Here is a 22,752-nt window from a genome sequence, read left to right as displayed (position 1 = left end):
TCATCCTGGCACTCTTCGGAGACCCATGCAGTGCCTGAGGCTCTACAGCTAACCAGAACAGACCCAGAGAAATCACAAGAGAGCTCTCAAACTCCCTCTGGTACGAAGATTCATGTTCTTTGGAAGTTTGCCCTCTTACTCTGTAAATGCTTGGACTTTGATGGTATGTTACTGAGATGGAATCAATTTCAGTAAATAGAAGACACATCAACAGAACTTACTTGTGTCTCCCTGCTCGAAGACAGAAGCACCACTCTGGGATGTGCTCCAAATCCCTGGGACAGACACATGGGGCTCCAGGGGCCCTTCCTTGGCATCTTCTCTAGATGACATTGGCCATAGGCAGCATACCCACCAAGTTCCACATAACCAACATGCTTTGTCCACACACCACAAAGGCCCTGGGAAACCCTGTGTCAGAGCCAACCAGCTGTAAACCTTCAGGCCTTTCAAAACATTCCTAAGGCCCAGAAGGACAATGTATTATCCGTATTTACCCAGGAACATGAAGGCAAAACCACACTCATGAATATTTTCAGCAGTTGGGGCTGTCAGAAGAGCAAGACACATGATTAAATATACCCAGCCCAGTTTCCCTGCACTATTAGGCAGGGCTTGTTTTGGTTTTTGTTTTTAAATACTATTATCTTCAAGCAGCAATCATATTGAAGGAAATAATCATTATAATAATAAACATCTTTTCTACATCATGAATCATTATAGAAGTTTTTCCTGTATTTATTTTCTCTAGAATTCTTAAATTCCTATGGAACACATTCATAGCAAGATTTTCAACTGGTGGAATCTTCAGTGAAGATTCAGCGCTGGGCGGTGGGGAGATTCACCAGCTCACATAAGAAAGTAGGTGCAATTTCCCACAACTATTAAAAGTCCTCTTTACACTTCTTATGTTGTGTTAATCAACCTCTCTAAACTTCAAACTATCATTTTCTTTTTCAAAAAGGATAAGAATCATTAAATCATCTTAAGGGCTAAAACACAGAGTGCGTGTGTTCAGTCATGTCTGACTCTTTGCAATCCCATGGACTATAGCCCGCCAGGCTCCTCTGTCCATGGGATTCTCCAGGCAAGAAAACTGGAGTGGGTTGCCGTTTCCTTCTCCAGGGGATCTTCTTGACCCAGGGATCGACCCAAGTCTCTTGTGTCTCCTGCACTGGCAGGCCGATTCTTTACCATTGTGCCACCTGGGAAGCCCTCTATATTAAATGTACAATGTGGTAAGAGCTTTATATAGATTATCTCATTGAATTCTTACAGCAACCCTGTCAGCTAAACACTCATCATTACCACCTCCCTTTTATAGATGAGGACATGAGACACAGTATGTTTTAGTAACTAGCCCAAGGTCACATGGAATTGGTATTCAAACCAAGATCCACCTGACTGCAAAGCCAGCAAGTATAACCACTAGGCTCTTCAGACTTGTTTCAGAGGTTGACACTACAATAGATACAGCTGCTGCTGCTGCTAAGTCGCTTTAGTCGTGTCAGATTCTGTGCGACCCCATGGATGGCAGCCCACCAGGTTCCCCCATCCCTGGGATTCTCCAGGCAAGATAGCAAATACAGGTAGTTCCCAAATTTTTTGGTTATTCAATTTATGAATAACACACATATTTGGACACTTGGTGGCAGAGCCCTGTCCACCCTTAGTGTTCTCCCTGTTGACACTTAGGCAAATGAAGTCCCCATTCCTTCCCCCAGAGGACTCCCCACCCTCCAGAGTCCCTTCTTCCATCACTCTGCTTTCCCTAACCCCAGCACAGAGGTTGTCCTTTAAGGGCTGCTGAGGGAACTGCTAAAGTACAGGGCATCTCATGGAACCTGCCCTCCCAGGGACCTGTACTATTACCAGCACTGTGATTTCCTTCCAATAAGGATTCTGTTGTGCTACCTGCAGTTGGCCCTCCAACGTATGATTTTCCATGGAAAAATAATATGTTACTTTCAAACAACCAACCCACAAAGGAGCCCTATCTATTCCAACTGCCTGTTTAAGATCCTGTGACAGTGAAAATTCCAATTCAAACTTATCTTTCCAAACTAACAGTGAAAACCACCAGGATGAACTTAAGTCAAAGTTTCCTGTTTCACTTTTTACTGTACTTATGTAAATCAATCATTACTGCAGTTTCCCAATGCCAGAAATTATTAGTCATTTCAGTGTTTAATGGTACATTTTGCGAAATCTGGTCCAGTGCAAAACCACACAGCATCTGGGTTATCTGTTTTGTATTCCCTTCCAGACTTTCACCATTTGAAATGATCTGTTGCTTACTTTTTTGTTCTTTATTGGCAGCATTTTCATTCTTCACACTTTTCTTCTATTCTTTTACGCTAATCCTTGAAATGTCAGTCTTAGTCCACTGAAATGAAAAATTAAAAAAAAAAGAAAAACAAAATCTGTTGAAATTTCTTTAAAGTTGCAAAAGTAATACATGTTATTTATAAAAATTAACTTCTGGGGACCTCTCTGGTGGTCCAGTGGTTAAGACCCCCACATTTGCAATGTAGGGGGCGCAAGTTCAATACTTGGTTGGGTAACTAAGACCCTGCATGCTGTGTGGCACAGCCAAAAAGAAAAAAAAAACCTTAATAAGATAAACATTTTAAATGGCTTTATAAAAAGAAAAAAATATGCTAGGGGGAAAATTTAATAAAATTAATAATTTTAAAAAAATTTACTTTTTTACCAATAAAAATCAACTTTTGCCTTCAATCTAGTAACTTAATTAGAAAGATCGTGGCACGTGTTATGAAAATCCCTTTCTTACATAAAACGTAACCCTTTAAAATAGTAAATACAGCAGTTTGCCAAACTTGAGCACACGTCAGAATTACCTGGAAGGCTTGTAAAATCAAATTGCTGGACGCCCCCTTAGAGTTTCTGATTTAATAGGTCTGGGGTGGGGCATTTCTGATAAATTCCCAAGTGATGTTGATGCTGCTGGTAGGAAGACCATACTTAGATAACCACTGGTGTAATATTAGAGCTCAAAACAACAACAACAACAACAACAACAACAACACCTTGAAGATCATTTCTGCCGATCCCCTGGAGAAGGAAATGGCAACCCACTTCAGTACTCTTGCCTAGAAAATTCCATGAATGGAAGGAGCCTGGCAGGCTGCAGTCCCTGGGGTCACAAAGAGTCAGACACGACTGAGCGACTTCACTTCAACTCACTAAAGCTCTATTACTTACAATTTACAAAGTCGTACTCTCACTGGCCCGAGAGCTAGAAGAAAGTTTATTGGGAGCAACTGGGACATCTCCACGACTCCAAGACAAAGCTGAACAATCAGAGCAAAGAGCAGATAGACTGAGGGATGTGGTAGGTGGCAGAGGACTTCCTCTGTTGGGGTCCCCCTCTCTCTGCCTCTCCATTCGCAAATTCAAGCTTGGGATTGCTCTGGGCTAATCATCAAAGGAGAGATCTGATTGGCCCCTGGCCATTCAGTTTGTTTAATCAGCTCAGGCCACAGGTGCAGAATCTCTTAACCCAAGCATAGCACATGAGACAGAAGATGTGGATCTTAGGGAAGAGTGGTATGAGCTTGGCAAAGATACTACATGGCATAACCTGAACTCTTGTTTTTCAAAAGAGAGAGCTATGTTTGGAAAAAGTAAAGTCCTTGCCAAGAAGCACACATGTAATAAGCGGCAAAACTGAAACCAATCGTTTTTTCTTTTTTTAATTTGGGCAGGGGGGAGTATTGCATGTGGACCCAAAGCTGGCCTGCGAGTGGCAAGTAGAGATTTGTTTCTTAGCCAGTGGCAGGCTGGAGCTGCTGGTACCAGTTCCAGAGAGAGGAGTGTTAAACATTTGGGATTTTGGCAGGCAGGTTAACCGTGGTAGCTGGAAATGTGCCAGAGTCAAAGTATGTACTAAGGTTACAAACCAACCCTCCTTTTTTTTCTTTCCAAAGAGCCAGTTTACCAGCACACCCTTGCCTAGTTCCCTGTGGGGATCATTTACAGTCAGTGCAGACGCCATGTTTCACATGGGAAACAACCCAGTTTTCAGTGTTTTTCAACAGTTGCCATTTCCAACCCACCATCAGCAGATTGCCCGGGGGCTGCCAGCTAGACCCCATTTTGCACATCCAACCCCTCACACCCACCTCCTGCAATGGCTGGCACTCTCTCTCTGGGATTCATGCACAAAATGAGCCCACTATCTTGACCTTCTGCTGCCCTTGTTTCCAGCTCAGAGTCAGCTCCTTCCTAAATTTTGAACAGTAGAACATCAGTCCTATAAGAATAAGACAAGTCTGGGCAAGTGCATGTAAGACCAAGAGCAGAGTCTTTAAGAGACTTGCTTTAAAAAAAAAAAAGAAGACTGTTGAGGCAGCCAATAAGCAAATGCCCCCAGGGATAGCGACTCTGTAATTATTTAAAGAAGGAAACTCTTGTGCAAATTGCCCAAGTCATCTCATTTCAGGCTTCCGTTGTGTGGCTTGGCGGCCTGCTGCTTCATTCCCATCAGAGGGCAAAGGCTGAAAGAGAAAGAAATCTCCGTGACTGTAAGTGATTCCCAAGCCCTTGGCCTCTGCCACCTGTCACTGAGCCACTGACGCACCTCCACTGTCACGCTGGCAGGGCTCCACCCGACCTCCTGTCCCACATTTCTTAAGAGGCACAAGATGCATTTACTTCACTGGCCACAAAGACAGCACTGGGAGCCGGGGTGGGGAGATGGCACACTTCCATCTAATAATGCTTCCTGGGCCACAGAGCCTAAAACAACACAAATTGCAGGCTCCCAGAGGAATGAGGGGGGAGCCAGGGCTGCCGCTGCTGTGCATTCAGCAAGACTTCCTGGAACGTAATGTCATCATGAGATTGTCTCCATGGCAGACCTGGAGTTCCGGTTGCAGTACTGGCAAAATATGGGGATGGCGAGACAGATGAAGTCCTGGCACTTAATGTCTGTGAAGACAGAAGCATTTTTACACATTTGAATGCTCTAGCTCCATCCTCTCCTGTTTTCTTCCTTCTTCTTCCTCTTCATCCTCCTCTCTACTCAAAATCTGCCCCCTGCGCCCATTTTACAGTTGTTAAACTTCCACGGTGGGTCCCCACCAAGCATACTAAACTAGATATCTTGAGAAACGCAAAAATGTGTGTTGAGGTGAGAATCTGGCACATGGATCAAGCCACCTCCCTCTCTAAGATCAACCTGCCTCAATGTACCCATTGTTTCTTCAACAATCCCTGTTGACACTATTCTTGGCTTCCCTGGTTGCTTAGTGGTAAAGAATCTGCCTGCCAATGCAGGAGACATAGGTTCGATCCCTGGTCCAGGAGGACACCACAGGCCACAGAGCAGCTAAGCCTGTGCACCACAACCATTAAGCCTGTGCTCCAGAGCCTGGGAGCCACAGCTACTGAAAGCCCTGAGCCCTGGAGCCCATGCTCTGGAACAAGAGAAACCACTGCGGTGGGAAGCCTGCGCACCACAACCAGAGAGTGGCCCCTGCTCGCAGCAAAGAGAGAAAAGCGCATGCAGCAGCGAAGACCAGCACAGCCAAAAGTAAAACAAATACTAATTTCTTTTTTAAAGAAGACACTATTCTTAGTGATGGTGGGTATCACATGATCCCTGCCCCAAAGTCTCCTGAGTAAAGCAGATACCTGGAAAACTAAGGAGAACCTGGAGAAATACCTGTTGCAAAGTGGTACCTACAAAGTACCACTCCATCCAGTTTTACTCAATCTCACACACACACACACACACACACACACACACACACACACAAGCACTGGATTAGTATATTATATACTATAATCTTCACACAACCCTAGGAGGTACAGAGTTGTTAGTTTTTTGGTCCAACTGTCCCTCCCGGACTGGGAGCTCCCTTGCTGGAGGGCCCTGGTTACAGACTCAGAGAGTCTTATAGTTGATGGGACCATAGCAGAAAGCCACCGGCCTAGCACCTTCTTCATGCAGATGAGGAAAAAGAGGTAGGAAGGCAGAACGGGGTAGTGACAAAAGCAGGGAATTCTACTTGGTCACTTGGCTTGCTGTCCTGGCTCTCAACCGTAAGCTAAACATAGTACGTTGCATGTGACATTTTTTAAGTCTTGATATCCTCTTCCATAAAATGGAATCAACACTATTTTCTCTGCCCATCTTCTTGGGCTGTTAAGAATATTAAATGAGATAGTGGATGTGAAAACACCTTGCAAAACTATGACAAATATGATAGCCCTTTGTCCTGATTTCAAGTCTAACTGTATGTTACACAGTGGAAATGTGGTTGTGTGGGGACCTAACTGTGTGTGAGCAATTTGGATGCAGCAGACAAGTATCACCAGCACTTAGTATGTTGTCGTTATTTAGTTGCTAAGTCATGGTCGGCTCTTTGTGACCCCATGGACTGTAGCCTGCCAGGGTACTCTGTCTATGGGATTTCCCAGGCAAGAATCCTGGAGTGGGTTGCTATTTCCTTCTCCAGGGGGATCTTCCCCACCCAGGGATCAAATCCGAGTCTCCTGCTTTGGCAGGCAGATTCTTTACCACTGAGCCACCAGGGAAGCCCATAGCACTTAGTACAGTGTCTGTTAAAATGCTGCTTTAAACATATTTGTTAGACAACAACTGGGTAGAAAAACCATAAACGTAACTTGCTCAATGGCAGTTCTGAATGTCTCCGGAGCTATTTCAGGGATAACTCATGAACACACCCTCTTCCACCTCTAATTCAGTACCTATGATAGAGTTACAAGAGGGCAAGATAGTTACCATGTCCCCATTACACCAGAAAGGTCACACGTGTTTCCCCCTGTAGCCTAATGGAGAGGGAGAGTGAAGACTTGCTGCTCTGAGATCTCATCCTCAAGAGGGTGTTTCTCAATTTTCCTTTAGTAAATTTCATCTCATTATGTTGAGGGCTGGCCAAAGACCTTAGGCTAGTGGCCTGTAGGCAGCGCAGCTGGGATTTGATTGACAATCATGAGAATGGAGTCATGAGTTCTCTAAGATACAACAGAGCTACTGGAACAGTCTGCTTCAGGTGACACATTCAGTGTTGAGCACACATCCTTGCTCAGTCCAGATGCAAAGTCTGCTGCCAATTCCAGCTGGTACTGTGTATGAGACACTCCATGGAAATGATGTGTTCATCTTCATCAGCTACTTGATAATTAATTCAAGGGTATTTGTGAAGCACCTGCTCTATCCCGTGCTTGAATTACTGATGTAGAATTCGTTCTCGAAGGTGAGGGTTGAAGTCACAAGTTTCTTCCTTCAGAGATGGCGTGTGAGTTGACTGGAGTTTTGGAGGATACTTACAGATGGTAATTGGGGCAAGGAAGGGGAACTAAAAGGGGGAGAGAGAGAAAGTGAGTGAAGGAAAGTGAGGTGGTAACAGGGAGAAAGTGACATGTCATCAAAGCCAAAAAAAAAAATCAACAACAACAGGGAGAAGAAGAGATGAGGTAAGTGTATATCCAGTGAGGTCATCAAAAGGAACTCTGATGAAAGACCATTAGATGTGGCAATAAATAGGTCATTAGTAAGATGTGCAAGAAAAAGTTTCAGCTGTGTGGTGAGTCAGGCAAAGAAAACTAGGAGAGGCATAGCTGCCCGCGAAGGTGATGCTGTGGTGACAGTTCATGCATTCAAGGATATGGACAGAAAATAATTGTGAGAAGAGATAGAAGGTCAAATGATTATCTTTTCAATTTGGGCAAATATTAGCAAACCAGATGACAGGAAGAGTCAGGAGGGAGGTTGTGAAAATAATTATATATATATATATACACACACACACACACAAATATATATATATATATATATATATATATATATATATATATATATATATATATATATATATGTATGTTTGTCTCTGCCCCTGGTTCCTGGCACAAAATTTCTAAAATCCTTGGAATTTCCTAAGTGGTAAGAACAATAGAAACATCCTTTGTTCTACTAATTGGTCTTTGACCCCAGTTTTTGACACAGAGTTCCTCAATCCCTTGGAATTTCCTGGGTGCTAGGAATGTCTTTTGTTCTAATGAGACAATTCTTGGTGGACTCCTGGGTAGCTTCAGGTTGGGGGCTGGTCATCAGAAAGACCACGCCGTGAGGCGAAGCTTGGAACTTTCCACCCACCCTCTATCCTCTAGGAAGGGGAGAGGGACAGGAGACTGGAGAATTGATCCTGCCTATGTGATGAAGCCTCCAGAACAATCCCAGAATTACTAGCTTCAGAGAACTTCCCGGTCAGGAAGTGCCTGCAGAGTGGTTTGCCCCTTCCTACGCAGCTTGCCCCAGGTATCTCTTCATCTGGCTGTTCACCTGGATCCTTCATTATGTCCTTTATAATAAACTGGTAAACAGAAGTGTTCCCCTGAATTTCGTGATCTTTTCTAGCAAATTACTGAATCCAAGTAGGGGGTTATGGGAACCCTGGTTTATAGCTTGCTGGTCAGATGATAGATAGGTGACCATCTACGACTCGTGACTGGTGTCTGAAGTGAGGGATCCCTTGTAGAAGTGAGATACTCACAGGTAGATAGCGTCAGAACTGAATTATAGGACACCCAACTGGGGCCTCCCGGGTAGCTCAGCTGGTAAAGAACTGCAATGCAGGAGACCCCGGTTCGATTCCTGGGTTGGAAAGTTCCCTTGGAGAAGGGTTAGGCTAACCCACTGCAGTATTCTTGGGCTTCCCTGGTGGCTCAGATGGTAAAGAATCTGCCTGCAATGCAGGGGACTTGGGTTTGATCCCTGGGTTGGGAAGATCCCCTGGAGGGCGGCATGACAACCCACTCCAGTATTCTTGCCTGGAGAATCCTCATGGACAGGAGAGCCTGGCAGGCTACAGCCTATGGGGCTGCAAAGAGTCAGACACAGCTGAGAGACCAAGCACAGCACAGCACAACTAGTGTTCCAGAGAATTGTTTGCTGTGTAGAAAACCCCCAGTTCTGATGTCAGAAGTACTGCAAATGTGTGAGTAAAGGAACGCAGGAGTGGTTTTCCTACAAAGAGGGGAAGGTTCCAAAAAACAGAATGATTGGGGGGTCGGGATTTATAGGAAAAGATGGGATTCACATGATCAAGATCAGGAAGCTCTTCCCCCTAGCCCACAGGAATGAAATGCAGGTGAAGATAAAGGGCAGTGAAGTTACACTATCAGAAGTTAAGTTCTCTGAAGACCACAGAAGTGAAGTTGCTCAGTCATGTCTGACTCTTTGCGACCCTGTGGACTGTCTACAAGCTCCTCCATCCATGGGATTTTCCAGGCAAGAGTACTGGAGTGGGTTGTCATTTCCTTCTCCAGGGGATCTTCCTGACCCAGGGATCGAACCTGGGTCTCCCACATTATAGGCAGACGCTTTACCATCTGAGCCACCAGGGATGTCCACAGAAAAACCTGCTAATCAAGCAATGCCGAGGAAAGCATATTTACAGGGTCTAGGGGGTCTGGGTTCAAGTGGTTTAAGGAGGTTCTAAGTGGGGAATCTGATTGGGACTGGGCAAGATTCATGACATGATAGTTTAGTACTGGTGGATGCAGCAAGGTGACGGTCAAGTCTTGGGTAAGTACACAGCTGTCTGACAAGTGAACTGTTTGCCCAGGTAAACAGTCTATTGTTCTGAGAAGAGAGCTCTTTGACTAGATGAACAAACTATTTTGCCCAGACAAAAGCAAATAGCAAAGTTATTATTCTTTCTTCCCTGACAAGAATTTCCTGGAAAGAAAGCTGTCATCTTAACAGAGATGGCTGTAAGTTGTCAGTGTAGGTGGTCTTGCTGCTCAATACTGAGGGCTTCCTTAAGAGGGCTCAATACTAAAGGCTTCCTCTCAATACTGACTAGAAACACTGTAGCATGGGTTCCAAACTTTGCTGGACATTGAAATCTTCTGAAGATCTTCAAAAAAATATTTATGCCTGGTTTCCACTCCCCCAAACATTGATTTAGTTGGTATAGGTTGCCACTTGGGCACCGGGACTTCTTTTTTAATTCATTTTTTTATTGAAGTATAGTTGATTTATAATGTTGTGCTAATCTCTGCTATACAACAAAGTGACACAGTTATACACATATAGACATTCTTTCTTTAATATTCTTTTCCATTATGGTTTAGCACAGGATATTGAATACAGTTCCCTGTGCTATGGAGTAGGATCTTGCTTATCCATCCTATATATAATAGTTACATCTGCTAATCCCACACGCCTACTCTTCCCTTCCCCCACCCCTTCTCCCCTTGGCAGCCACAAGTCTGTTCTCTATGTCTGAGTCTATTTCTGTTTTGTAGATACGTTCATTTGTGCCATATTTTAGATTCCACATATAAGTGATATCATATGGTATTTGTCTTTCTCTTTCTGACTTACCTCACTTAGTATGGTAATCTCGGGTTGCATCCATGTTGTGGCAAATAGCATTATTTCATCTTTTTCTATGGCTGAGCAGTATTCTATTGTATAAATGTCCCACGTCTTCTTTAACTATCCATCTGTCAATGGACATTTAGATTGTTTCCGTGTCTTGAATATTCTGAATGGAGCTGCTACGCACATAGGGGTGCATGTATCATTTTGAATTCGAGTTTTGTCCAGGTGTATGCCCAGGAGTGGGGGTGCTGGATCGTATGGTAATTCTGTTTTTAGTTTTCTGAGGAACCTCCACACTGTTTTCCATAGTGGCTGCACTAACTCACATTTCCACCAGCAGGGTAGGAGGGTTCCCCCTTTTCTCCACACCTTCTCCAGCATTTGTTACTTAATGATGGCCATTCTGACTGGTGTGAGGTGGCACCTCATTGTAGTTTTGATTTGCATTTCTCTAATAATTAGTCATGCTGAACATCTTTTCACGAGCGCACCAGGATTTCTAAATGCCCACCAAGTGATCCTAAAACACAGCATTTGAGAACTACTTCTCTAGAGTTAAAAGAAAAAGTAGCAATGAAATAACCATTTGGGCAATGCCCTGGAGATGTAAGAAAAGACTAAAAGATCAATAAACCACAATCAATGTATTATCAAGCTTTGATTCATACTGTATAATTGAGCTGGGCTTTTTGTCAAATAGGTGAAAAAAACTTCTTGGAGTAGTTTTAATTCATGTTTCTTTGAGAATGAGCATATCTTCATATATTTGAAAGTCATTTGTAGTTCCTTTTCTGTCAACCATCTGTTCATATCTTTTCATGTACTTCATTTCAAATATCAATTTTCTTATAGGTAAATCCTTTTTTGTCTTGTAAAAATGAAAATAATTTTATTGCTATTTTTAAATTATAGAAATGATTATAATTTTGTTCTCATGATTTAAAAATTTTAAAGATACAAAGGAAAAAAAGTATTACTCAATCTCATTCCCAAGAATACTTACTGTTTTTTACATTTGGTTGTTTGTTTTTTCAGGCCATTTTCCAGACATTTGTATATAGACACGTTTTTGAAAAAACATGCTTCATTCAACAAATTTTTATTGTGTATTAGTATTACAAGGGTCAGACTACATATACCATTTTGCAACATTTTGTTCATAGCCTGTAAGTGCAGGCACTTGAGTCAACAAAGTACAGAATATAATTTAACAAGCAATAATGCAGTTTCTCTCATCTTCTCTGGGCCACTGTGCCTGCCTGTCTTCATAGAGGTGCCAACTGAACTGGTGACATGGATTGACAGAGCAGTGTTACCAAGCTGGATAGACCTACCTCTTTGTTCAGCTACGGTGATAGAGTCATTTGTTCAGCAAGTATTTATTGAGGACCTACCTATCAGCTGGGAATTTATTCTAGCTTCTGGGAATGAAACAGGAAAAAGGCTGGACAAATTCCCGGACTTCATGCAGCTCAATGAAGGAGACAGATAACAGGCAAGAGAATCTCAGAATGGGGTGTGTGTTATGAAAAATAAAACCAAATGATATGGGACTTCCCTGTGGTCCAGTGGCTAAGACTCCACACTCCCAGTGCAGGAGGGCCCTGGGTTTGATCCCTGGTCAGGAAACTAGATTCCACATGCAGTAACTAAGACCTGGTGCAGTCAAATAAACAAATAAATACCAAGTGATGTGACAGGGATTGATGGAGGGTGTGCTTTAGACTGAGAGGAGAGTGAAGATCTACTAAAGAGTATACACATGAGTCAAGGTCTGACTGAAAGAAGGAGCCAGCCAGGTAACGGTCTAAGGAAGAGAATTCCAGGCAAAGGCTATGGCAGATTCAGTGGGCTTGACTGGATGTAAGAACAGGAAGAAGGCCAGCTCGATGAGCAGAGTGAGCAAATGGCAGGGCTGAGGCCAGAGGCATATATAGTGTCAGTCTAGAAAAACCCTGGCAAAGAGTTTGGCCTTTATTTAGAAAACAGCGGAACATCATTGGTGGATTGGTATGATCTGATTTATGCTTTCACTTTTTTCTTTTGGAGAGCTTTCTGAGAATGTTATTTAAAAATTCCTGGAATAGAATGTTATTGGTTTCCATCTCCACTTTACACAAATCTGCAGGATAGGAAAACTCAGACATTAGAAATATAAATTTCCTTTTGATGATCATATATTTGATGCTTCATCATAAATCTCTTTCCTGAACATTATCTCATTTAAACTTTATAAAACCCAGGGAGAAAGGTAACAATATGCCCACTTTAAAACAGATAAAGAAAGTTAGACTCCCATTGCTGAAGGAATTACATAATGCAGGATCAGAACTCAGATGTCCTAATGCTAAACCTCTATGCTTTCCTCCTTCCATCTCTGTGATTCTAAACCAGGTGTTTATCTGGAAGTGGAGAGGGAAATTTTTGTTAAAACCATCTACTGATATTCTTCACAACTATCAAGGTCATGGAACAACAAGAAAAGATTAAGAACCTAGCACAGACTAGAGGAGTTTAAGAAGACACGGCAACTAAACACAACATAGGGTCCTGCGTTGTATCTAAGGACAGAAAAAGGATGCTAGTGAAAGCAACTTACAACAAAAGTATCAAGACTGTGCAAAATGTTAGCATTGGGGAAAAGTAGGCGAAGGATATTCCAGAACTCTCTGTACTATCTTTGTAACTTTCTTGCATCTAAAATATTCTGAAATGGAATTTATTTCTAAAAAATGTACATAATGCACCTATGTGAATGTGCCTATGTGCAGGGTTCTTGGGCTGTTTTACTGTTGCAAATCTAGCAGGTAAGAATTCTTGTAGAGATTCATCTCTCTAGATTGACCACAGCTCTCATTTATAGAGTACAATACATAGTATATGTGGCTAAAAAATATTTGGGAGAGAGAGTTCTTAATCCACAGGCTGGCCATCAGATATTTCTAATCCCTGTAATTCTATAAGTAATTATCATTTTCACACTCTATTATTTTCATTCCATCTCATCATCTACATTTTTAAGGAAATGATTATAATTTAGGATTGCCAAAAAGAAATACAGGATACCCAGTTAAATTTGAGTTTCAGGTAAACAATGAATAATTTTTCAGCATAAAGATAATTTTAATAACATTTTATACAACTGAAAAGCACTTGATAACCTTAAATTACTTTTTATTTGGGTGTTTGGTATTTTTGTTTGCTAAATCTATCAACCCTATTCTGGCTGGTCTACACACTCTCCCCAGTCTGCAGACTTCTGGGGGGCTGACAGGTAGGCACAAAGCAATTAGTAAGAGGCTTTTTGAGAAGTCCAGGAAGCTAGAGTAGTGGCCCTGGACATGAGGGAAAGTGAGTGGACACAGAATCTATCTTGAAGGTAGAGCCCAAAGGCTGTGGGGTAGGAAAGAAAGTGAGGTGTCAAGGGTGACTCCTAGGTTTTCAGCACCTGGATGGATGACGGCAGAGAAATTATGATTTCCTGTTTGCTCATTCTACGGTATCGGCAGATGTGTAACTACTGAGCATATAATAATAGAATAAGAAGCAAAGTGGTCGAAACTAGGGTAAGGAATCTCTTTGTTACTGAGGACCAAAATCTTCCATCCCCACCTTCCCAAATCAGCTGAGATCAGGTGGTTCTTCCCAGGAGATTCAGTGGTAAAGAATTAGCCTGCCAATGCAGGAGACACAAGAGACTTGGTTCAATCCCTAGGTTGGGATGATCCCCTGGAGTAAGAAATGGCAACCCACTCCAGTATTCTTGCTTGGGAAATCCCATAGTCAGAGGAGCCTGGCAATCTATTATAGTCCATGGGGTCACAAGCAGTCAGACACAACTGAGCAACTGAGCACACTTAAAGGCAGTTTATACTCTATGCTTCTCAGACAACTTTAAAGACAACTTTACTTGAATTAAGAAAAAGAGGGAATATAAAATGTTATTCAATAATTAGAATAAGCACTTAACTCTATTTTGGCACTGTACAATAGACAGTTTCCCATTACACAGCAAGAAGCAAATGAGAGTGAGGAGAAAAGGGGTGGAGAGTAGAAAGAATAGAGGCAGGACGGGAAAGAGAGTAAAAGAGCAGGAAGAGTGGAAAATAGGTGAGAGTCTGACTGGGCTTGGCTTCTAAACTGACTAATGGAACAGTTTATTTCATTCGTTAATAATCCCAAGGCATTTAAGGCACCAGTTAATATATTGACTAACAATAGCAGTTTACTAGTCTGAGGAGTGGGACAAGAAGGACTATTTCCTGAGCCCCTTATTAGATGCCAAGTGCTTCATACATTTTCTCAATTTTCACAACAACCCATGTTGCAGGCATGTTTACTGCTATTTTACAAAAGTTAGTAACTTGCCCAAGAACACAGAGCAAATGGTTCTTAGACTTTGATTTGAATGCAGGTTTGTCATCTGCCAGAACCTCAAGCATGCAATTTTTCCATTACATCATCTTCCTTCACATAGTTTAAAGAGTTTGAATAATATTTATAATTAACTTCTTTGTTGGCTGTTTTTTCCTTCACAGATTCTCTAATTCCAAGGTTAGGCATTCTTTTTTTCCCTCTGTTCCACTGAATAGAAATAAGGATATTGAGGACAGCAGAGAAGTATATATTTCAGAATGGTTCTGTTTGGAGAACAAAAATCTGCCTACAGACTGTGGTTGATATACATGTAGAGGGTAATAGCTCTTTTTTAGGGCTTCCCCAGAGCCTCAGGGGTAAAGTATCTGCCTGTCAATGCAGGAGACGCAGGAGACGCAGGAGACGCAGGTTCGGTACCCGGGTTGGGAAGCTCCCCTGGAGGAGGGCATGGCAACCCACTCCAGGATTCTTGCCTGGAGAATCCCATGGACAGAGGAGCCTGGCTGGCGGGCTACAGTCCATGGGGTCACAAAGAGCCAGACACCACTGAAGAGACTGAGCATGCCCGCGTCTCTTTTTAAAGAAAGACTTTAAAGGAATTTTTGATTATCTATGATAAGGCTTACACTAACATGAAATGTGGAAAACTGTCCTAAAAAAACAAAAGGAGGTGAAAATCATCTTAACAAAGTAAAAAGCACTCTTCCTTAAGCTGAAAGTTGTGGCTAAGTATCTGGAGAAGTGTTAGATTTTTGTTAATTGCCTTAATTAATGGATTTTCATTTTCCACTGCAATTTAGTAGCTGGGGATTTGGAGAGAAGAGCAAAGATGTGAGTGAAACAATTAGCAACAAGCCAGAACCCAAGGAAGAAAGGTAAAGAAGGACTTATGAAACAGAATAGCTGGATAGGACTGTGATATTTGAGAGCTTTACATTTTTGTTTTGTGCTTTGTAATTCTCCTTACTATCTTCATCTTTAGTAAACTGATTAAACATGCAGTTTAGACTGTGTTAGCAGTTCCTTAGGAAATGAAGGAGAAATTGTATTCTTAGAGCAAAGCCAGGAGAGAGAAGCAGAAGCCTTTAGAAGCTGTCGCTACTCAGTAAGAAATCACTTTCCAGAGTCTTCTGGAATACTCTGGAAGAGAGTAGATTTCCTGCTACGGTGCAGGATGAAGTTTGAGTATTTTAATTTGCTTATAATAAGAAAACTGAGAGATCATGGGGGGTGGGGTGGGTAGGGGTCAGATTAAATGTCCGGGAAAATTCTCTTAGCACTGTGTGTCTAAGGCAAGAAATTAGATACAAGTTGAAATCCAAGAAGGTCCTGCGGTTGGGTTTCTCCCACAGAAGGAGGAGAAAAATCCCTGCATCCTTAGTCATGCAAATAATATGCAAATTAGGGCAATTACATAATTACTTAGAAAATTTTGATTACCTCATTTTGGCTTCAAGAGGAGTTGGGACACCAAAAGGGAATGTTTGTCAACAGTCCAGAGTTGTTAGATTTTTTCTGGGGAAAACAAAAGGGTAAATTTCTTATCAAGAGAATGCCAGGATAGTAAATGAGTTTTTCAAATACTTTAATATGTCTCTTCCCCAAAGCATACCAGAGAATGATTATGAAATGGTCAAAATGTGAGCCACAGATAAAGCATAAGTGGAAATTTCTTTTTTCCTATTCATTTTACCACAGGGTACTTTCTCTCTCCTCTCTCTCCTCCTTCCCTTCCTCTCTCTCTCAACAATGTGAAAGAAAGGCCTGGATTTTCCCCTGCAGATGATTTCTAGCCATGTCTCTAAATTCAGGCTTTGAATCTATCTCTTGGGAGTGGTATGGTGATATGTGAGGCTGCGAGCATTGAACAAGTGGACCAGCTGCTTCCATGGCTGCATCTGTGGCACAGGCATAGACCCACCTGGGATGGCTGTGGATGTTGCTGCCCTGGCAGGGGCTGAGGAGGGAGTCAGGAAACTGCTGTCTCTCCAAAAACAATCTAAACTCGAGCAAAATCTGTCTTGGGTTGAATTAGAAGTCCTTTCTGAACAATAGCTGACCTGATTAGAAGTTAGGCATCTCTCTTCTTCAGCAGAAGATGGTGGAGTATGTCTCCTAGCAACCGGGATAGTTTACCATTTAACAGTAGGACTGTCTCATCAAGGACACTTGTTTTGCTGCCCACAGTTCTCCCAGTAAGTACCAGAAAAGGGTCACAATCAGAACAAATTTAGCCATTGGCCTTCAGTTTCATTGCACAGTCCTAATGAGGTGATGATTCTAAGACCTGGATTAAAGTAAACTGAAGTAACCAGATTTTTCTAAGTGTTTCCCTATGTCTGTTAAAGTTCTCACCACTGACTGCACCAGCTACTGGCTTCAAAACCTTGGCATTATCTGTGTCTTTCTTCCCTCTCCTCTATCTGAGAGGGAAGAGGAGTCTGTCTGTCTGTCTCTGGCTCTCTTTCTGTCTCCCATTTCTCTCTCCTTTCTCCTTAGTCTCTCTCTTTCCCTTCATTCCTTCCCTGAGTACCAGCCCCTTGTCAACATCTGTCTTTCACACTTTTCCTTTCCTTCTTCCCCACCTCTGCAACCATCCTCCAGAAGTACTATTAGTTCCACTCTTGCCAGCTCTCAAATCTTTGCTTTACCTTTACTCCCAAACCTCACTCCAGGTCCAGGTAGCAACTCACCCTTCTGAGGGCAGCAAAACTGGTCTGGCTTCTAGTCTTTTCTCAAAACATTTTGTTCTACATTCAGCTGCTAAATTATTTTCTCTATAATAAACAATCTAATTATAACATCACCACGCTAAAAAAAACTCTCAAGGGTTCCCCATATCCTATGAAGCAAAGTCCAAATTTCTAAGCCTTATATTCTAGGTCCAACATGGTCAGGTTCTGTCCACCTTTTGCAGCTGTTGCTCCCCCTGTCTTCCTTTAGGCAGACACGGCTTCTGCCAAAATGCTTCTTGCCCACTTGGACCTTTTTTCAAGTTGCTTTCTCTCCTGAAAACAAATCACCCTCTCCCGCTGCCCCATCACCCAGTTCCTCCATCTTTACAAAACCAAAGTCACCAGACCTAGCTTGGTGCGAGCTTGCTTTGGTCTATGTAGCTAACCCTGAGATCCCTGGCTAATCATCTGAACCCCAGTACAATTTATCCATGTAATGAGGTCACTCTAACAATAATCAACTGGGTACTGCTGGGGACTCTGTCCCACATGCTTATATGGACCTCAGCCTCCCATTTTAAGTTCCATTTTGCCAGTGTTTCTAGAAGTTCCCATCATGCTTCACATATACTCAGTGAGCAAGGACACTTCTTCCAAGCCACCCCATTGCTCTCTCTGCATCTTCCCCATCTGCTAGGCATCACTGTTCCTGCATAGCTGGGGGGCTGCAGTCCCTACCATATCGAAGGTGAGCACCATTCTGCAAGATGCAGAAAAAACACGTGACTTCTTACTGAGGACTTGGAAGTCACTCTATTAGACAGCCCCTTCCCACCCCAAATGCTGTTGATTCCTAGTTTCCTTTGAGTCACTGTTAAACAGTTCTTTCTGCTCCCCTTCTCTTACCCCAATGTCGCCTATAAATCCACAGGATTCAGACATTAGGTTAATATGGACAGGACACTGTACTATACTTGGAACCGTCTTTTCTGTCAAGACCATAACAATTTTCATCTGGTTAAGTATGTTACACCTGCTCCAGCTCAATGAGCCCCTAATACAAATGGACGAAGGGTGGCCTGTTCATATATTTTCCAGAAAATGTAGCCTTAATGAGTTACTATTATTGTTGGAAATTTATCATCTCCCTCAGGTATGCTGCTGCTGCTGCTTGGTCACTTCAGCCATGTCTGATTCTGTGCAGCCCCACGCACTGCAGCCTGTCAGGCTCCTCTGTCCATGGGATTCTCTAGGGAAGAATAGTGGAGTGGGTTGCCATGCCCTCTTCCAGGGGATCTTCCTGACCCATGGATTGAACCTGGGTCTCCTGCATCGCAGGCAAATTCTTTACCACTGAACCACCAGGGATGCCTATCCCTCAGGTATACTGGGGAAGAAAAAATGGTTAAGATGCACTCGTTACTATGAACCATTCCGTCCAACAAGGTGCTTCCCAGGTGGCTCTAGTGGTAAAGAACCCACCTACCGAAGATGGAGACATAAGAGATGAGGTTTGATCCCTGCGTTGGGAAGATCCCCTGGAGGAGGGCATGGCCACCCACTCCAGTATTCTTGCCTGGAGAATCCCATGGAGAGAGGAGCCTGGTGGGATACAGGCCATGGGGTGGCAAAGAGTCAGACAGGACTCAAGCGACTCGGCAAGCATGCACATATTGTCCAATGTGGGGCTACTGAGCACTTGAAATGTGGCTGGTTCCAAATGAGATGTTCTACGAGGACAAAATGCACATCAGATTATGAAGATTTAATTCTGCATCCCATCGCCCCAAAAGTAAAATATGTCTTTAATAACTTAAAATATTGGCTACATGTTGAGATGATAAGATTGTGGATTAGGTCAAATAATGTGATTAAAATTGATCCAACCCCTGTTTCCTTTTACTTTCTTAATACAGATTCCAGAAAACTTAAAAATACATATGTAGCTTGCATTTGTGGCTGGCATTAAATCTCTGTTGCACAGTGCCACTCTAGAGCAATGATTTTCTAAAAACAGCAGCAGCAGCACCAGGGAACTTGTTAGAAATGCAAATCCTGGGGTCCCTCCCCAGAGCTACTGGGTCAGAAACTCTGGTAGAATCCAGGAGTTTGTGTTTAACAAACTCTACAGGTAATCCTTATTCACATGGAAGTTGGAATGCCATTGCTGCAGAAGGTAAGCTCTAAGGGATGGAAAGTAAGACCTGGAGCAAAATAGGATCTTCACAAATTTTCTTTAATTTCTACCGTCCCTTTTAAGCTCAAAATTCTTCTATAAGTCTATCAGTCAGACAGAAAGTAAATAATAATATTTGTTCTCAACTGTGGAGGAACAGCTTGCTGCTGGTACTGCTGCTGCTGCTAAGTCGTTTCAGTAGTGTCCGACTCTGTGTGACCCTATAAACGGCAGCCCACTAGGCTCCTCTGTCCCTGGGATTCTCTAGGCAAGAATACTGGAGTGGGTTGCCATTTTCTTCTCCAATGCATGAAAGTGAAAAGTGAAAGGGAAGTCACTCAGTCGTACCTGACTCTTAGCCACCCCATGGACTACAGCCTACCAGGCTTCTCCATCCGTGGGATTTTCCAGGCAAAAGTACTGGAGTGGGGTGCCATTGCCTTCTCCGGAACAGCTTGCTAGTAATTTCAAATGTCACCACTGCTGGTCTGGAAAAATTACAAGTCATTATATCAGGACATCTTAGAAAATTCTCAACAGAAATGTAATGAATACAGTGAACATCCCAGAAGCAAGAGACAGACATGAAATCAGCATAGAGAAAAATAAAACCATGCCGACTAAATTATAATATAAAACATGTCTGGGTGCCACGTGAGAGGGACTGGTCAAGACACCCTGCAGGGGAGTAACCCTGGCTTTTAACACCCACCTCCCCTCATGCCTGTGCCCTGGTGGACAAAGCCTCAGCCCCTCCTGTGCAGCCACCAGAAGGTCTTCATCAGTTGTGGTCTCTGACCTGTAGTCCTTGCATATTTCACCTTGACACCTTCTGGTATCCTGAAATTCATATATTTCCTTTCTTGTGTAACATGTGCCACTACGAAGAGTCATTAGTTCAGAACACCACAACAAAGATATTCCAGGCACATGGCAAAGCAGAGCTTACTGAAGTGTGGGTGATGACTAGCATGGAGCAGAAGGGAAATTGTTTTAGCAAGACCTGCTTTCCACACCTGCTAAGTGAAAAATGTTCAGCCCTCAGTCTCTCAGGAACTGATACTATATTTAACACATTTAGTGGTTTTAAAAGTATCATCCCTGTACTTATTAAACAAGATCACTGCAAAAAAAAAAAAAAAAAACTTAAAAAAAAAAGAATGCAGAAGTTCTCTTCTCTGATTCAATTCCACCCCAGTCTTATTTTGGATTTTAAAATACTGATATTGATACACATTTGTTGCTCAGTTGTGTGTGACTCTTTGTGACCCCGTGAACTGTAGCCCACCAGGCTCCTCTGTCCATGGGATTCTCCAAGCAAAAATACTGGAGTGGGTAGCGATTCCCTTCTCCAAGGGATGGTCCCGACCCAGGGATCGAACCCAAGTCTCCTGCATTGCAGGAGGATTCTTTACCACTGAGCCATCTGGGAAGCCCCATTAATATACATACTAGTAGATATATTTTTTAAAATGAGATCATAGCTTTTTCACTGTCGGTATGTCATGGACAACCTTCAATGTCCTATATGTAGAATAACCTTTTATAATTTAATAGTTATATAGTATTCTATCTATTGTATGAACAGTTTATTTAATCATTGTATATTTCAACAACAGTGCTTGAAATATAGAAAGCTGTCAAGTATTTGTTATTATTATTTATAAACATACAAAAATATTTTTATATGGCTCAGGCAGTAAAGAATCCGCCTGCAATGCAAGAAACCCGGGTTCAATCCCTGGGTCAGTAAAATTCCCTAGAAAAGGGAATGGCAACCCACTCCAGTATTCTTGCCTGAAGAATTCCATGGACAGAAGAGCCTGGCAGGCTATATAGTCCATGGGGTCACAAAGAGTTGGACAAGACTGAGTGACTGACAATTTCACTTCCTAAAACTATTTGTGTACTCTTATTTTAATGTTAAAATTTCTAGAACTATGTGTATTTGAAATAATAAACTATAGCTTTCAATTATCAAGTAAACATTTTAATTTTATTTTTGTCTTTATTACTATATTCTGTTTTCTTCGGGTTAATGTTGATGCTCTCCTTCTAGCCTCCAGAAATTAAATGTGTAGTTATGTTTATATTTTACCCTGTTTTCTGAAAAGTTATTTTAAAGCTATCTAAGAGAAGTATTTTAGTGTAGTTTGTCTATCAGCTTATTTAAATAGGTCTTAATTTCAGTTTTTGGTTCCTTTTGATTCAAGAATTATTTAGAATAATGTTTTTGCATTTCCAAACATAAATAGCTGTGTTGTTAGTGCTAAGTTTGAGTTTTATTGCATTGTGTTTGGGAATATGGCATGCGTGCTTTCTATTTCTCCTACCACGTGTATCCTCCGTGTGCTGATAAGATAACACAATCCGTTAATCAGAAAACATGATGTAGTACAGGACGGCTGCTGTTTATAACAAGTTTGCCATCTGGAAGAACCTCTGCGCATACAGGAAACGAACTGTTGCTTGCTCCATGCTGGAATGCACACCTACTTTGCATGGTGAGCTGCTCAGCTAGAATCACAATCCCATGTTTACTGTTAATATTTGCAAACTGTGATACCAGCAAACTGCAAGGTCAATATCAGAGATGACAGCTATGACTGAAAAATTCCCACTGTATAGACTAAAGGGCAAATGAGAATATCTGATGGTTTGGGGGGCCAGTTTTGATCAACCAATTTGTTACTTTTAACTAGTAATAATATTCTCAACAGATGACCCTGCCTTATACTCTAGAACTTGATGCCAGTAGACACATAGGGTATTTAAATTTTAATTAATTAAAATTAAATATAATTCAAAACTTAGTTCCTCAATAACACTAAGCATTGTGTTCAATAGTTCAATAGCCATATGTGGCCAGTAGCTGTTTTATTGGATGATGCAGAAATAACATATTTCCAGCAATGCAAAATCTTCTGTTAGACAGCACAGCTTTAGAGGTAGAAAAAGATAATGTGATGGTCTCTTTTGCTTTTTTATTTTAACTAATTTATTTTAATTGGAGGCTAATTACTTTACAATACTGTGGTGGTTTTTGCCATATATTGACATGAATCAGCCATGGGTGTACCTGTGTCCCCCCGTCCCGAACCCCTCTCCCACCTCCCTCCTCATCCCATCCCTCTGTGTTGTCC

At 42.1% G+C, this 22,752-nt stretch overlaps 1 long non-coding RNA gene across 1 annotated transcript; it reads right to left on the bottom strand.

The window, feature by feature from the left end:
• LOC108635919 lies at nucleotides 2,227–20,003 on the bottom strand. The gene is made up of 4 exons (XR_001918013.1): nucleotides 19,958–20,003; nucleotides 16,199–16,273; nucleotides 4,146–4,248; nucleotides 2,227–2,386 (listed from the first exon to the last, which is right to left on the bottom strand). It is a non-coding gene; the product is annotated as an uncharacterized LOC108635919 (long non-coding RNA).

The sequence above is a fragment of the Capra hircus genome, chromosome 4 (genome assembly GCF_001704415.2).
Source record: "Capra hircus breed San Clemente chromosome 4, ASM170441v1, whole genome shotgun sequence".
Classification (NCBI taxonomy): domain Eukaryota; kingdom Metazoa; phylum Chordata; class Mammalia; order Artiodactyla; family Bovidae; genus Capra; species Capra hircus.
This window is presented reverse-complemented; position numbering and strand designations above follow the sequence as displayed.